Source organism: Humulus lupulus, chromosome 1 (assembly GCF_963169125.1).
Source record: "Humulus lupulus chromosome 1, drHumLupu1.1, whole genome shotgun sequence".
Taxonomy (NCBI): domain Eukaryota; kingdom Viridiplantae; phylum Streptophyta; class Magnoliopsida; order Rosales; family Cannabaceae; genus Humulus; species Humulus lupulus.
The window spans coordinates 111,910,903-111,928,140 of record NC_084793.1 but is presented as its reverse complement, the minus strand read 5'-3'; the positions used below and the strand labels follow the sequence as shown (position 1 = coordinate 111,928,140).

The 17,238-nt window shown below is 41.5% G+C and overlaps 1 pseudogene; it reads right to left on the bottom strand.

Annotated features, from left to right (window-relative positions):
- Nucleotides 1-16,081: 16,081 nt before the first annotated feature.
- On the bottom strand, nucleotides 16,082-16,959 carry LOC133819815 (UDP-glycosyltransferase 88A1-like; annotated as a pseudogene).
- Between the last annotated feature and the right edge of the window lie 279 nt (nucleotides 16,960-17,238).

Sequence of the window (17,238 nt, the reverse complement as noted above, 5' to 3'; positions counted from 1 at the left end):
TTGTCAAAGTTTGACAGGGATGGAGACTCGTCCAACCACTTGGGGATGTTCAATACCCTAATGATGGCCCATAATATCGGACGCGAGTTAAGATTCTTAGTATTCCCTTCGACTCTGGTCGGACCAGCCAGGCAATGGTTCGAGCAATACAAGAAGCACTCTATCAGCTCGTGGAAGAGTTTCTCTACTGAATTCAAGAGGGCATTCCGAGCTTCTCAAGCAGCTCGAATAAAGGCAGGCTCCCTGGCAAACGTAAAGCAGCACCCCGGAGAGCCATTGAAAGCTTACTTGAGTAGGTTTGCCAACATCGATGTGCGAGCTAGAGATGTAGATGAAAGCTCCAGGCTTATGGCGATGAGAACAGGAATCCTTGTTGGAGGCGAGCTGTGGAAAAAGATCCAGAGAAAAGGTGTCAACACAGTGGATGAGTTCCTGAACAAGGCTCAAAGATGGATCAACCTAGAAGAGGCACGAGCTTCGGTCGCAGGAACCAGCCAAGTCCCTGCCCAGCCCGTTGGAGAGGTAGCAGACATGGCAGCTGCGGCTCAAACCGTTACCCAGAATAACCACGGGGGAAAAGCAAGAGGAAGGGAAGTGGCGATGGCGACCAGAATGGTTCAAAGAAAAATAAGCCCGTGGAGAAATTCAAGCTGGTCTATGCGACTTACGCCGATCTCATGGATACCAGGGAGCATATCTTCTTAGTGAACTCTACCCGCCTCCCCTGGAAGAAGCCCAAGCCTTTAAAATATCAAAGGGCAAAGAGAGACCCTTCAAAATTTTGTCGATTCCACAACGAAATCAGTCACAGCATTGATGACTGCAGGCATTTGAAAGATGAGATCGACACGCTCATCAGGGCCGGGCCCTTAGCCCAGTTTTCCCTGAACTGAGTCTTTCCTATCAGCCCGCTGGGCAAAACGTTCAATCAGCTTCGGAAGCCCCCACAAATCAGACCGGAGCCCAGGTGAGTCAGGACACCCCTCCTCCGATAGTAGGAGGAGAAATAACCACCATCTCTGGAGGACCTCATCTGGCAGGTATGAGTAGAAATGCCCAGAAGAGATATGTCAATGAGCTGAGGTCTCACAATGGAGTAGAGTTCATCCCGGAGTAGCGTTTTTCTAAACAACAACAATTGGGGAAACAACCGATCAGTTTTACTGAAGAAGACGCTAGCCATGTCTAGTTCCCGCATAACGACCCTCTAGTCATAACCGTCCAGCTCGCCAATCGGAGAGTTAGGTGGACCTTGGTCGACAACAGGAGAGCTGTGAACCTGTTATTTAGGTCCACGTTGGAGAAAATGGAATTGTCTGTGACCGAACTAAATGCCACCTCCATGATGTTGTACGGGTTTTCCGAAAAAGGTTCAACAGCTATCGGAACGATCGAGTTGGTTATAACCCTAGATGAAGGACCTTGAATTGTTTCTAAGCTGCTCGAATTTGTGGTCGTGGACTGTCCGACTGCGTACAACGCAATCTTGGGTAGGCCCACGGTGATAACATTCGAAGCTATAACTTTTGTCCACCACCTCGTGATGAAATTCCCTTCGTAAACGGGAATATGTACTGTTCGAGGCGATCAGCTTGCTGCTAAGGAATGCTATAACATTTCCATGAAGGGAAAATCATAACCCGGGCAGCAGACTATGGCCGTGCAGGATCAGGGAGAGGAATCCCAGGACGTCAAAGATAATCCTGGGATGGAAGAACCTCAGCAGGTCAGTTGCAGGGGAATCATCCTGAGTGAGGATATTGATCCCCAGATGGGTGAAGATAGATCCGAGCTCTAGGCTATCGAAGACCGTGAAGAAGTAAACATTGATCCCTAAGATTCTTCGAGGGTCGTTAAGCTTGGGAAAAATCTCGACGCTAACAGAAAGGCAGAACTGATTACTTTTTTTACAAGAAAATCTAGACGTTTTCGCGTGGTCCCATGAAGACATGATAGGAATCAGCCCGAGTGTCATCATGCATACGCTAAATTTGGAAAAAATCATGCCTGTGAGATCCCAGAAATAGAGGCGTCTGGGCACTGGAGGAACAAGTAGCTAGAATTTTGAAGTGCGGCTTCATCCACGAAGCTAAGTATCCGACCTGGGTCGCCAATCCTGTCCTGGTCCCAAAAACAAATGGAAAATGGCGGACCTGCATCGATTTCTCCGATCTAAATAAAGCCTATCCCAAGGATTGCTTCCCCTTACCAAGTATTGACCAGTTGGTGGACGCCACCGCAGGGCACAAGCTCTGTAACGCCCTACTTCCTTAGAGCCGTTACTAAGTGAGTTTTAAGACAAAATAGTGTGTAAAGATCTCGCTAACCGAGGTTTTTAAACGAAAGTGTGACTAATTAAAAGTTAAGGCTGTAACCTTTGAAAATGCGTTGTTTCAATAAAAACTTCTAGTAATAGACATTTGGGATCCCAAAATAAGGTTTGAAAACTATTTACATCTTGAAATAAGTTTACAGTTGATCAGTACTAAAATCATAGATTATTACAGCCATTTTCGAATAAACCCCCAACCAAAGCAGTCGGGCAGGCCAAACATGTACGCGTCGCTTCACGCTCTCCGTACTCATGGTTGGTTGACTCAGTCTTTGCCCTTACCTGCAACACGAAGCACCCGTGAGCCGAAGCCCAGCAAGAAAACTCATGCAGAACATAACATATGCAAATATACAGTTAATCATATCAGATAGTCCACAGATAAACAAGTCAACCATTAGACTAAGCTAACACGACCATGCCGCCCCAAAAGCCTGGGGTCTCGGTCCTCACCATAGGGATATCACACGTATCCCCTGGTTCCTACCCTGACCATAAGCATCCCATGTGCTAAGTGTTACTTCTGGCCCCGCTGCCGTTCTCGGCCTTGCCGCCCTCGGCCATAGCCGTTCATTTCACTATAATCATATATAGTCTAACTCAAACAACATTCAAACAAATATCAATTCATTTAAATATGCACCCTAACATGTAAGGCAATATAGGGTCGTGCCCGGCAATCATCTCATCATGCAACATAGGGTCGTGCCCCGCAATCACACTATGGGCCCATGCCCTATCCTACGGGTGTTATATTTTTCTTACCTTTAGCTTTCAAATGAGTTAGTTACGGGCGATACACCTTGAGCGCGGTCCGATCCTCGAGCCCTAGCTTAACACCTAGTCACAACCATGAAGAAAGACACCGTTAACAACCTTAAATGAGCTTCCAAGCCAAGCTCTAGTACTCGGAACGTTGAACTTCACCAAATATGGTAAAAGACTCAACCCCAAGCACCCTAGGTTAAATTCCCAAGCCTAAAATCTCAAAATCTCAAAATCCCTTAAGCGCCGCGGCATAGGCCACCCATGCCGCGGCATGGCCCCAAAACAGAACCCCCAAAGGCCCAAAAACAGGTAAGGGCCGCGGCATTGTTTGGGCCATGCCGCGGCCCACCCTTCTTCTTCAGCATGTAACTTCTTCGAAGGGCCGCGGCTCACCAAGAACCATGCCGCGGCCCGACCCTTCGAACCCAGAAAAACCCACCATTTTACTCTCTAAACCTCACCTTAAACCATCCCAAACACATATCTCAACCCCAAAACATCATAACCCAACTCAATAACACAATCATAGTCAAAATCCACCCATTTGATCTCAACTTAAGAAATCTAAACCCATAAACCAAAAACATAAACCAAAGCTTGAAAAGCTTAAACCATGCTTCAAATTTCACAAATCAAAACATAAATCAAACTTAATTATGCATAAATTCCTTACCTTAAGTAAAGAATCCAACCCTAAGCTTCCTTCATCCCCTAAGTCTCCAATTTCAGCTCCTCCACTCATCTTCTTCTTCTTCATGCCCTAGCCTTTTCCTTCTCCTTTTTCTTCTCTTCAATTTATCAAAGCATCAAATGACCAAGCCCCAAACCGTGTACCCCTTAATACCCAGCTGCCATATATCAAACTCCCAGCCAAATGACCATTTTACCCCTCCTTGCCTATCCTTTCCTAACTAAACCTCAAGGGCACTTAAGTCTTTACACTTCTATTTCAATTCTATCACTTTCTATCTTAAAACTTGTTACCCTCAGCAGTTACAAATGGTTACCCAGGTTACTCAATCTCCAATAACCATTACCCGCTAAATCTCAACTTAACCATAAAATTCCTAAGGTACCCCTAGGCTCCTCCCGAGCCGGGTACAACTTCTCGTTGTGACTCTTAAGTTAATTTGCTCTCTCTCTCGGACCGTCTCGGCACGTGTATCACAATAATAACACCACACTCACGTGGTACAATTCACAGAATACATTTATCACATATCAATACAGCTGTGCCCAATCATGGCCAAAATTACAATTATGCCCTTCAAACACAATCAGGGCCTACATGCATACTAATACACATAGTCATGCATCTCAGATAAATAAATAGTCAAATAACATGCTTTAAATCATAACAATGAATTTAACTAATAAAATCACACATAAATCCTGACATGCCCTCCTGGCACACCAATCAAGGCCCTTCAAGCTCGTGGTAAACCAAGTATCGGGGGAATATCAAGCTCGAGGGGCCCAAATGGCAGCTTACCTGACCAAGGTCAAGGAGGAGCTATTCGAGTTTAAGTATAGCTTAGTCGAGTAGATTCCTCGCGAGCAGAATGCCAATGCCGACGCCCTGGCTATACTCGCTACCTCCAGAGAAGCCGAGACTCTGAGCATAGTACCAGTGGAATTCTTAGAAAGTCCGAGCATGGTAGAAAGCTCGGTGGAGGTCGAGATGATCGATATCAGATCAACCTGGATGACTCCCATAATAGAGTATCTTAGGATAAGAAAATTTCCTAACGAGCAAAAATACACGAGGAGAGTACTCTATCAAGCTCCAAGGTACACAATCATAGAGGGGAGGTTGTACTGACGTGTCCACTCCTTGCCTCTACTACGGTGTGTTCTGCCAGAGGAAGCCAAAACTATTTTGCAGGAGGTGCATGAAGTCTTCTGTGGGGATCACGCTGAGGGGCAAAGCCTGGCCTTGAAAATATTATGGCAGGGGTATTTTTCGCCCACGTTATCGAAGGAATCCATCTCCTATGTCAAGAAATGTGATAAGTGCTAGCAGTTTGCCACTGTTGCCCGAGCTCCTCCGGTCAAGCTAAAAATGATTCCATCCCCTTGGCCATTCGCAGTATTATGAATCGATTTAATTGGAGCCCTTCCCACAGGAAAGGGAAGAGTTCTCTATGCAGTAGTGGCTATCGATTATTTTACAAAATGGGCGGAGGTGGAGCCCCTGGCTACAATCACCGCAAAGAGGGTCCTCGACTTCGTGGTGAAGAATATTGTTTGCTGATTCGAACTGCGAAGAAAGATTATGTCAGACAATGGGACGCAGTTCGATAGCGACCTCTTCACTGATTTTTGTGAAAGGCACAACATAATCAAAAGCTTCTCCTCGGTGGCCTACCCGCAGGCCAACAGACAGGTCGAGGCTGTAAACAAAACCCTCAAATCAAGCCTTAAAAAGAGGTTGGACGAGGCTAAGGGAGTCTGGCCCGAGCAGCTCCCCTAGGTGCTGTGGACTTACCGGACCTCCCACCGAACTTCCACAGGGCATACCCCTTTCTCCTTAACTTTTGGAAGTGAGGTCGTCCTCCTTGTCGAAGCAAAGGTAGCCACACATAGGCTCCTGACCATTAGCCCGGAGCAGAACAAAGAAATACTCAGCCCATCCCTCGATCTAATCGATGAGAAACAGGAAGATTCACAGCTACGGCTCGCGCATTATCAACAAAAAATCACTAGTTACTTTAATTCAAAGGTCAAGAAGCGTGTCTTTGGATTAGGAGACCTGGTACTCCGAAGGGTGTTTTTAGCAGGCAAGGACCCCAAAGATGGTGCCTTAGGCCCGAGCTAGGAAGAGCCCTATCAGATAATCAAAATCATAAAGGAAGGAACTGTCAAATTGGCCCGAATTAGTGGAGAAATGGTACCACGGACCTGGAATTTTATACATTTGAAAAACTATTATCAATGATCAAACCACCTTTTTATGTAAGGTTTGAATATGAAAGCCATTTAATTTTAGAAATATATAAAAAAAAGGGACAGTTTATGGTATATTTGTATCTTTGCATGGTTTCATATGCATGTTAGTTCAAAGTAACCCAGAAAGTCCACTTCCTGATTACTTGGGGGGCAGACAACCTGAGGACCAGGTTCCGAAACATAGAAGTTGGTTAAATTGATTAACAGTGATATTTAAAAAAAAAAAAAAAAAAACACGAGGTGTCAATAAAACTAACGCGAACTAAGTTTTTAATTAAATATCCTGGACACGTCCAGGTTCCGAAACTTAGAAGTTGGTTAAATTAATTAACAGTGTTTTTTCTTAATAGAAAAACACGAGGTGTCAATAAAATAGATGCAAACTAAGTTTTTACCGAGCACATTATAAAACTTGAGATAGAGGTCGAAGAATAATTAAAACTTAACTAAAATTAATATATAAACAAGATTTGTCTCAAGGTGAATAACCTCGTGCTTAGCGTTTACAAAGGAAAAATACACAACAAAAAAAATCTAAGACCCCCCAGGCCGCTCTGAGGACGTCCCCTCCTCGGTCTCCTACTCGCCAGCAACAGAGGCCTCCTCGATCTCAGACGGCAGCTCCTGTTGTAGCCGAGCCTTGAACTTCTCGAGGTAGTGCCCCCACATGTCGGAGGCCATGGAGGAGAAGTTGCAGTCCTGTTGTAGCCTTCGCCGCTTGTTCACCCGCTTGGGCCGCCGCCAAAGCAGCCTTGGCACCCTATTTGCTTTGTTGAGAGGCGGCGATAGTAGCTTGGGCCGCAATCAACTCAGTTTTGAGTTCCTCATTTCTGGACCTGGCTCGAGATATGTTTCCATGTTGAGCCAAGACGGCTTGGGAAAAGCAAAGAAACAGTTAGGCACATGCCAGGGAAATATAATAAAAGTCAGGTTAGGGAAAATGCTTACTGTGAGGTTCATCCCCAAGGCAGACTCCATGACATTCTCCGGGCTCCTCTCCTCGATCGCCCTCAGGTCGTTGGGCTTGGCCTTGTATAAATGCTCCATCGAGGAGCTCGTTATCTCATAGACGGTCCCCCGAAAAGTGTCTGGATAACGCTTTAGATCCTGGGGGTTGACGGGGATGCGAACAGTGGCGGCAGGGACAACTAGAGTTGGGGGACCAATCGGTGCTACCGGATCACGAGCAAGAGGTGGGGTAAAGCGAGGAGGAGGTGCAACTGGACCTCTCTTCTCCAGGGCTGCAGCGGGCTGAGCTCCCGAGCTCGAGCCTTTCCCCTTAGCCGGGAATTTGGAAGCAGTCACGGCCGAGGGGGGCGTTTTCTTCGACGTGGGCTGAAGTTTCTTGACTAGGGGACCCTCATTGGATCTCCCCTCCTGGAACATCAAGCAGATGTCAGGTTCCCCTCGTTTTTCCATCTCCTCATCTGAAAAATAATGTGAAATGTGCTAGGCATGCATATACGATCAGTTTACCAAGAAAATGCGTATAAAGTAACAAAAATCCTACCCTCCGAGCTAGAGGAGTCTATTTCCACGACCTCTGGCCTCAGAACTGCTATAGGGGAAGGAGAGTCTAAGTTAACCACTTCTTGGATTAAGGAAGGTTCCAAATCAGGTTCTACCTCAGGACTGGACTCCTCTACGTATTGCCTAAGTCCAAGAGCTACAACACCCTGGAGGAGGGATGGCCACGACCTAAGATTGGTTCCATACTCCTCAAAGAAGGCCGACCTAAAAGACAAGGTGTTATCTACTACTACGGTACCCCTAGGGTGGTCGATGTCGTGACGTAGTACTAATTGATCGACGCACTGGAGTAAGGATATATTACGGTCAGGGTCAGTTTGGTGACGATGCACGAGCTGGTTTGGGTTAAACCTGACTGGCCTAAGGTCTGCTGCTGCCCTATCTAGGTCCCAAAAAGGGTATGGGTTACCTTGGCTGGAGGGGCAAGCTGCTGCCCCCGATTGAGTTTGGGCCACATCAGTTTCCCGAGCGATCTCAGGAGCTCGCCTCTTTCGTACAAGTGGCACCTTGGGCTCCTCTTGCTACTCGTCGCCGTCGACGACCGCGGCGCCTCCCTCAGGGATGGATGCTAGCTCGCGAGCTACTGTGTAAGAAACCTTCATCCTCCTCAGGGCCAAAGTCTGGCCTTCGAAAATTAATTTACACGCCAACATCGTGTCATCAGACACGAGCTGGCGGTAGTCCTTCTCACTAGGCGGAAGCCCCGCTAGGGTATCATATTGACCACGAAGGGTCACTGATTTCGCCATAGGAAATAAATCTAATCAGTATACACACAAAAAATCTAAGAATAAAAAAATAATAATAATTTTGCGAGCTGAGAATAGGAAATAAACTTATGAGGACATTTGAAGTAATGGTATTCGCAATTGTGAAACCCATTCGACAAGAGAAATTGGTCTTTGAAATCGTTGGGATGACTGGGCAGCTCGATGACCAAAGGCAAGTTCAGGAATCAGGTCAAGTAGTAGAACCCGTCACCTCGCCCCCTTTGGTCTGGGTTGGCTTTGAGGCAGAAGAAATAAAGGATATCTGCCGGAGTGGGGACCTCCCACATCTGCTTCAGGAAGAGATATCTCAGCACGACCAGTAGACGATAAGAGTTCGGTGGAAGTTGAAATGGTGCCAACCTCACATAGTTGAGGAAGTCCGTGAAGTATTGGTCAAGGAGGAGGAAGGGCCTAACCTTTAAGTGTTCATCACTCCAGGTCGTGAAATTATGCTGGAGTGGTGCATAGCTCCGCTCCCACTCATAGGGAGGTCGGGCAATGAGAGCCCTTGTCCCAGCCTCAATGTTACGGGACAATAGGATCTTGTTGACCCTTCCCTGGGTCGTTATCTTCGAGACAATCCTTTCGGCCTCAAAAAAAGCGTCAGGAGCGACCGCGACCTCCTTCTCCATCACAGGCCCGAACTCAGGCAGGGGGAAATCAGGGATGACCTCCTTTCCCTTGTGAGATTGCTGGGACGATGATCCAGCTGCATTCTTCTTGGATGCACCTTTCTTGGGTGCCATCAGCTTGCCTATCGAATAAAAACGACAGAGTTTTTAGTGGGCGACGTAGAATCTTTTTGAACAGGAGAAATAACAAAGGCCCTAACACGCGAGCTAATGCAATATTAGCCCGTGTGATGGCCCGCGTTGCTGTGCCATGCGCCTAGGTTTTCCAACAGACCCCTGATATTCAGGGATCCGCGTGTCATGCGAGTCAGGCCACTACTTGCCTTGGGAAGAGGGTTTTAAAGAAAAACCGCCCAAGAAACGTGACCCCTAAGCTATCCAGTTTTATACCCTAAAAACCTCTCGTCTTCCATATCCCGAATGGGTATTTCCTAAATTTACCCAGAGATCACCCATAAATTACCTAGTTATGAACATCACAATCCTATACATGTTTTAGGATCTACTCAATACGCCTAAAATCGAAACATATGCACCAAAGTTATTCAGGAACAACCTACTGTTTGTGACTATGAAATGTAGATTCACATGACAAAGAAAAAGGAAGTAAATCGAAACACACGAAAAATAAGAAACTTACAGTACGTTCTCCACGCGAAGTTGCAAGCAGCGCAGATGTAGGAGTCCTAGAGGAATCCTTAAGACTGGGCTTCTTAAGGGTTTTTGTTGCGAGAATATGGGGACTTCTGGGATTTTAATCAAATGAAAAAGAATAGTTTTTGAAACTCGAAAGAGAGAAAATGAAGAAAATTTTCGAATGAAAGGAGATGAGTGCTGAAAATTGCCAGCCCTATTTATATGTACAAGGCATAAGGAAACGAGGACCATCTGATCAAGGTAATGCGAGAAACGAGGGTCACGATTCGAAAGATGAAACGCCGGCAAAAAGGTGGCCAGGACATTTAATACAATCCTCAAAAATAGAACAGACGCCAATCACGGCGTTCCACGTGTTCAGTACTCAAATGGTGGGCACGGTCTGGATAATCGCAAAGGAAGTTTAAAAGTCCCTACCATGAAAGTCAGAAGTGACATCATAGAACACGAGCAAGGACTTGGGGGGCAAATGTACGCCCTGAAAATTAGCACGTACCTTGTTGAGGCAGCACGGGTACAACGAACTATCAAAAAGCCATAATCGATGCACCATGTGTTCACCTTTCACCCGAGGAAATTCGGTATGATCCCCTAAACAAATAGCATGAGCTGATGAGTCATTTAGCAACTTACCACCTGGAACCATTTTGTGTAATATGGCATCGAAAGACACGAGCAAACATTACGTTAAGCATGTGGTACGCCAGAGGTCTGACGTACCCCATGGTCTTTATAAAGTTGACCACGCAATATAAACGTGCATAAAACAGACATCACGTGTCTATTTTATTCCCGAATTCCCAGATACGCAATATAAACATGCGTGATAAGACATCACACGCCTGATTTAGGCCTTGCGGTCCATTATCCATTTGACCTATTGATTAGACCACACTTCAATACAAAATTTAGATATTAATCATCAATGTCACAGAGATGATGTGAAGAATCAAGAGATCACAGGATGACCCCAACACCTACCCAGAGATCACTCTCCTATAAATACCAAGACCCTGGGTAGTGCAAGGGGTTGGATTCTTCCTGTAATGCAAATACTCTGTAAAAAAAGAAAGAGATATACAACAATAATATTGACTCGTGGACTAGAGGGATTTTAACATCCGAACCACGTAAAAAGGAGTGAGTATTCTTACTATATCATTCTAAGTACCTTAAAGAGTGATTATCCTTATTACAGTTTATCCTTAAGCAATAGTTCATTCCAGCTAATTTTCGTAATACATTGTTGGCGAAAAACCGTGTCAACAAATTTATTATTATTTCGAAAATTATAATTAATTAATTATTTAATTAAATTTAGAAATTAATTTAATTATTTAATATAATTTAAAAAATTATACAATAATTAAATATTAATTCATTTTGTTAACTACAACTAATTTATAATTAATTAATTACTCACTATTATCATATAATTTCATATTTGGCCTGAAGAACAAATTTCTTCTTAAATATGTCTTTAAACTATTTTTCCCTTCATATCAACTCTTACCTCGAATAGTGTTGATAGAGCCACTATGAGGACCTATGGACCTATAATTCTAAGCTCCAATAAATTTGAGATTATTAATTAAAATCTTTAATTAAATAATCTTAATTTATTAATCTCATAATTATTCCACTATAAATATGAGACTGCACTCTTGTAATTATAGACATTTCATTTCCCGAGTACTTTATAATTATAAAGTGTCCATTGATAAAATCATTGCATACAACTTGACCCTCTAATAATGGTTCATAATTAATTGGGAATAAAATTACTATTTTACCCTTTTAATTATCTCTTGTTTCCTTAAGTACCATTGACTTTACTAGTGAAGGTTAATTCATAACTAAATTATGAATTTGAGCTCAATAACCTTTCAGTCCCAAAAGTCAACCCTTAAGAGAACCATCATTCAATCTCATGCAAGAAGGCATAGATTCCATATCTGTATACTATGTCCCTAGCCATCTACATTAATGAGTGCCCAAAACAAAAGTTTCTAGAGTGATCATTTTGACAGACCCTAACAAGTGAATCAAATAACTCATATAACATAAACAGGAGTTCATAGTAACTTCAGGATTAAGATCTATTTGTATATGATCATCAGTTGATATATTTAATTAATACTTCAAAACGACATTTCACTAAGTATTAATAAACATATATGGTCAAGTTATATATATTCTCTAATATATAAAGCACCTCCACTATTGTGTCCTGCCACACTAGTGACTCAGATCTAGATCACATGTATTCATAATACTAGTGGACCGTACTTGCAGTAACTAATCTAAAGATTCCATAACTTTATTTTACTGTGAACTATTCAAGTTCATTTATATCAAACACAATCCTTCTGTACCAATACGTTTTTGAGATTACATATATGAACTTAGGAATTTTCCTGATATTTACATAATATTGTCACAGAATAATATAGTCCATAAAATATATGCATAACAAATTCAATTAATTTATTTATTTCATAAAACAATGTCTACTACATATGCTTTTAGGGCACAATTTCCAACAAACAGAGCGTAGACATGTATCTCCTAATTGGCTCTTTCAATAGAATCCCAATGTCGATGGGATCATCCTTGTGCTCATGAATGATTTTGTATGATCAAAGATGTGATTCGTTGTTTTTAGACCATTTGATCTCTAAAAAGAGGACTTATACATAAGCCTTTGAAGCAAAAAAGAGGCCATAAGCCTTTGAAACACGTGGGATAGAACAAAAATGTCTTTGGGAACATAAGTGGGATACTAGTCACTCCCAATTACAAAGGGAAGCTCATCCCAATTCTTATTTATCATGGGGCGAGTTTTGAACATGAAGCGTCTTTTCTTGGGGGTGTGGTAGAAGGTGTTGAATGGTTGATTTCAAGCGTGCGATTGTGTAGATTCTGTGAAAAAAAGAAGAAGATGTCTTGAAGAGAAATCAACATTTTATGTAACAGGGCAATCATGGAAGCTTCACAAATAGCTTAAACAACATTAGGGACTAACTGCATCATGTGAATCTCAGTAATTGATAGGAGATGCATGAGAAGAGGAAGGATTGGAAATTGAAGTAATTCAAAATGTTTGGGCCCAATAACAATTTCGTTTGGGGCACAAATGTCTTCGTAGCATCATTTTTAAAGTTCTTCACCACTTAATTTCCTGATAGTAATTCCAAGAGGGAGTGTGCATTTACGTTTTAGATCGCTAAATGCCTCCACATACGTCTCTTCAATAGTTTTCAAACTTTTGGTAGAATTGATTGAAGAAGTTGAGGATGAAGCTTTGGTAGAATTCTTGGAAGAGCATTTAGAAGCCATTAATGATCAATTTTTGAAGGAAAATTAGATCTGGTAGTGAACTAAGATGGCAGCATAAACACTAGGGAGGATTAGTAGAGGAATGGGGAGAAAGAAATTAGAGAGAGAAGGAAATAAGATTTTGACGAATGAGAAATAATCGAAAAAGGGAAGAAAGACAAAGAGTTGAGGCGGTTAGAGGAAATAGAAACATTTTCTCGCTTTATTGACTCAGAATTTGAAAGATGTAATTGATAATAAATACTTGGTAGGAAACCAGGCACGTGTGTAGATGTTGGCTGAATTTCTGAGCAGAGCGAATGAGTCGAATCAGAAATTGACTTTATCCATTAGGTTAGGAAGTAAATGGAAAAAGGCGAGGGACAAACGTACTACGTAATTTCCCGAAGTGACGTGGCATTGTATCAGGAAAGGAAAATGCCCATTTTTGAGAGAGACCTTATTGGAGAAATTAAAGTGTGCATACTAAGCTCTGAGCTCAAGGTAACTGAATAGATTGATGAGTTCTGAGCTCAAAATGATTGTTCAGATCGATGAGCTCCGAGCTCAAAATTATTGAATAGATCGATGATCTCTGAGCTCAAAACATATAGATTGGTGGAAAAGCCCAGAGTTTAGATTGAGCAAGAATATCAGTGAGCATTTGAGCTCATAGTGTGAAGGAAGGAAAAGGCAGGAAGAAGGTTAACAAAGCCAGGCACGTGGACCAATCATGATAAGTCTTCTTAACCTTATTATTTGTCATTTTTCTATAAATAGGAGATCAGGGAAATATTTTAGGGACCAATGACTTTAGATTGAAAAAAGTTTGTATAGATTGTGGATTGTGAGTTAGAGCAACATATTGACTTACGAATCAGAGTATCTTCTTGCAGGTATTCCCTATTTGTTCTTTCTCCATTAAAGAACACATTTATATTTTTGGTTTAGCCAACATAATGTGTATCAATTAACAGGACTACATCAACAAAAGTCAAACATCTAATTCATGTTCAAATGAAAATAATAAAATATTTGGAGGAAGATTTTGACACAAACAATAATATAATGAAAGTGTAGCCTAAGACGCTAACCATTCTTTTTGTTTTGTGATATGAGATAATATGTTATATGTTTTTTTATTCTTACAAAAGAATATGTTGTGTGTTTAGAAAAGAGTAATGGTATATGTACATGAGTTGTGCATTTTTTTTTTATAGTTACCAAATACTCATTAATTTAAATCTTTGAGTATATAGGTTATAATACATGGTGAAATCTTTCCAATCAAGTGGCATCGTTTTCTCTCTGTACTGTCAATCTGACTAATCCATAAGCACCAATATGACAAATACATAACACATGGGTTAGAAACACATCTAGAAAGACAGATAACAATGATCTAATGTTGCTAAGGAGACAACCTCATTGAGATATAACCTCTTGAGAAAATAGGACAAATTTTACAACAACTTCTAAATCAGTCTCTACAAAAGATATTGTAAAGGCAAGCTCTGAGCATCACTGTAAAGCATAAGTAAGAACCAAAGCCTCTACCTCGTTTGGATATAAGTAACCAGTTAATTGCTTAGAAAACTAGCCTTGTGGAAAACCTTCTAAATCACGAACAATCAAACCAATTCCAACTAGGCCATCTTTTATATTGAGAGTCGCATCCACATTCAACTCAAGAGCACCTGAATAGGGAGCTTGCCACAAAACAAGTTTTGTTAAATCTTATCGTAGAGCTTGACAAGGTTGTGGAAGTTTCACCCTCAACCTACCTTCATAATATTGATCCGCCCAAGCAAGGAGAACAAAGGTAGGTCTGAAAGTTGAATTATGTTTGGCCTTATTACACTTATCCCATATACTCCAAGCATAAATCGACATCAAACAAACCTGGTGAGGAGATACAACTAAAAGTAGAGGTTGCATCATGTCAACAATGTTCCAAGAGAGAGGGAGGGTTTTACTAAGCTCGAAAATTTTGATAACTTACAAACTTGAATGGAGAGATGGCAGAGGAACAACAACAGAATGTAGAACATCATTATGATGACATCTACAATAAAAACAAGACCTAGAACAAGGAACATGACGTGAATGGAGGGTTGTAGCAATTGATATGATCTCATGAAAAACAAGTCAAGAAAATAGTTTAACTTTCCTAGGCAGGTTCAAAGACCATAGAGCGCACCACTACCTTGAAAAAGGAATAGTATTGGAGGAAGGTGTAGCTTCAGTAAAAAATGCTAGGTGATATCCACACTTAACGAAGTACGTTATATATTCTTCTAAATACCGACATACATGTACAAAAATATTTTAAATTAGTGTGAGAAAAAATATAGAAACATATATATATATATATATATAAGTGTTAGTTACAAATATAAATACAGATTTTTATTTAGAAAATGCTAGCGAAGCATTAGATGATGACAGAAAATTCTAGAAAATTGAAACTCTAACAAACATCTGTTAAGAAAATGTAGATTAAATAATATCATAGAATAATACGTTCATTCAAGCATACACCTACACAAATAGTATAAAAGTAAAAATGGCAATATATAGTGAGTAATATATGTTTATAAAAAATAGAGTGTTAAAGAAGAATGTGCATAATACAATATGTAAATAATATGTTAATATATCAGTACTACCAATTAGTTGTATCCTATTCGTAAAATCTATGCTTGTCAAGAAATTTAATCCTGTTGTTTTAAAATTTTTAGAAATATAGGGAAATATATAATTATGCATCTAAGATTGGGATGTAAATTATAACGTGCAAAGTACACATTATAATGGTTATACTTGGAATAAACAAAAACATCAATTAGATATATTTAAAGTTGAAAGGGACAAAATGGGACACACGTAAAAGATAGGAATTACATAAAACACTATTTTTGTCTCAAAACTTTTATTTTTCCTGTTGCACGGTATTTGTTTTTTTCAAATTTACGTTCTCAATTATATATTCACATTTATACGGTTGGCTCTCCATTTTTTCTGTGCATTACGTCCATATCGACCTCACCTTCAAAGTCACCTTGGCCTCTGCCTATGGGCAACCCAGTCCGACGACCAACCCGGTGAAGAGGACAACTTTGAGATCAGGAGACCGGACTGCGCATCACCCACAAGAACCTCTGCCCGCTCCTCTCCAACCCAGTGGCCATTTCTCTCAATTGATCTATAGTAAATGAACCCAGACTTCAGAAATAAAGAAAGACAACACTTCGACTTAGTTATGAGTCGAGCCACCTCAGTGACTCAGACCATACTTTTCCATTTCCTTCCTTGGTATGGATCAACGATCCAATGCAATGGATGGGAGGAGAACGACCCTCAGGGATGCATAAGCCATCTGTTATGGCTTTGATGGCTCCTGGCTCAAGTGAGTCAAACGTGTTCACAATCATTCTGCATGAAAATTATCACAGGCCTTGTCACGACGGCCGAAAATCGGCCTTTCCATGTAGGAAGACGGGATCGGTGGGACTCCAGGAATATCTTGAAGGGTATTTCGGTCTTTAAAGCTCTTCTGGAAATTTTGGTGAAGGGTCGGCAAATAAAAAGAGGCGGCTAAGTCAGATGTCGATCAAGTGTAGAAGAAGAAACAGGGGATGTTGAACTGGGTAGAGACAGTGAGTGTTTGGGCACAGAAGAAGTCGATGATGAATGCGTGAATGACATCATTTTTGGAGATGGAGCTGAGAGCATGAAGAACGGTAGGCTTGTTGAAGTGGATGAATTCTAAGAGGAGGTTCTCGTGGTGGGGCCAAGAGGCTGCGATGGAGGGAGGGAGGTCGATGGGTGGGAGATGGTGGAAGGTGACGAAAGGAGTGGTGGCAGATTTGTATGGAGCAGTGGTTATGAGGATGTGAATGTAGATTGATGGTTTTAAGGTGAGTATGAGCTTGCCGAGCTTCACCATGGAGATTAGATGGCCTATGGCTGGTGCTTGGTATAAGACTATGGTTGACTTCATCTTCTACCCAATGACTCCAATTGTAATAACACCAATGAGAATGGTAGTATATTAGGTTCGTTTCAGTTTGTTTAGACTAAATAGAATTTTATCCATCACGTTACCCAGAATTGTACAATACTTAATGTGTTTAATTATTTTCCTATATATTTTGAATTTTTTTATAAAAAAAAATGTGTTAGTATGTAATGGGTTGACTTCTAGTTGTTCTATTGTTGTTTTTTAGTTATTTTTTAATGCAGTGAGTTGATGTTTAGTTGTTGTCGAATTGTTATTTTC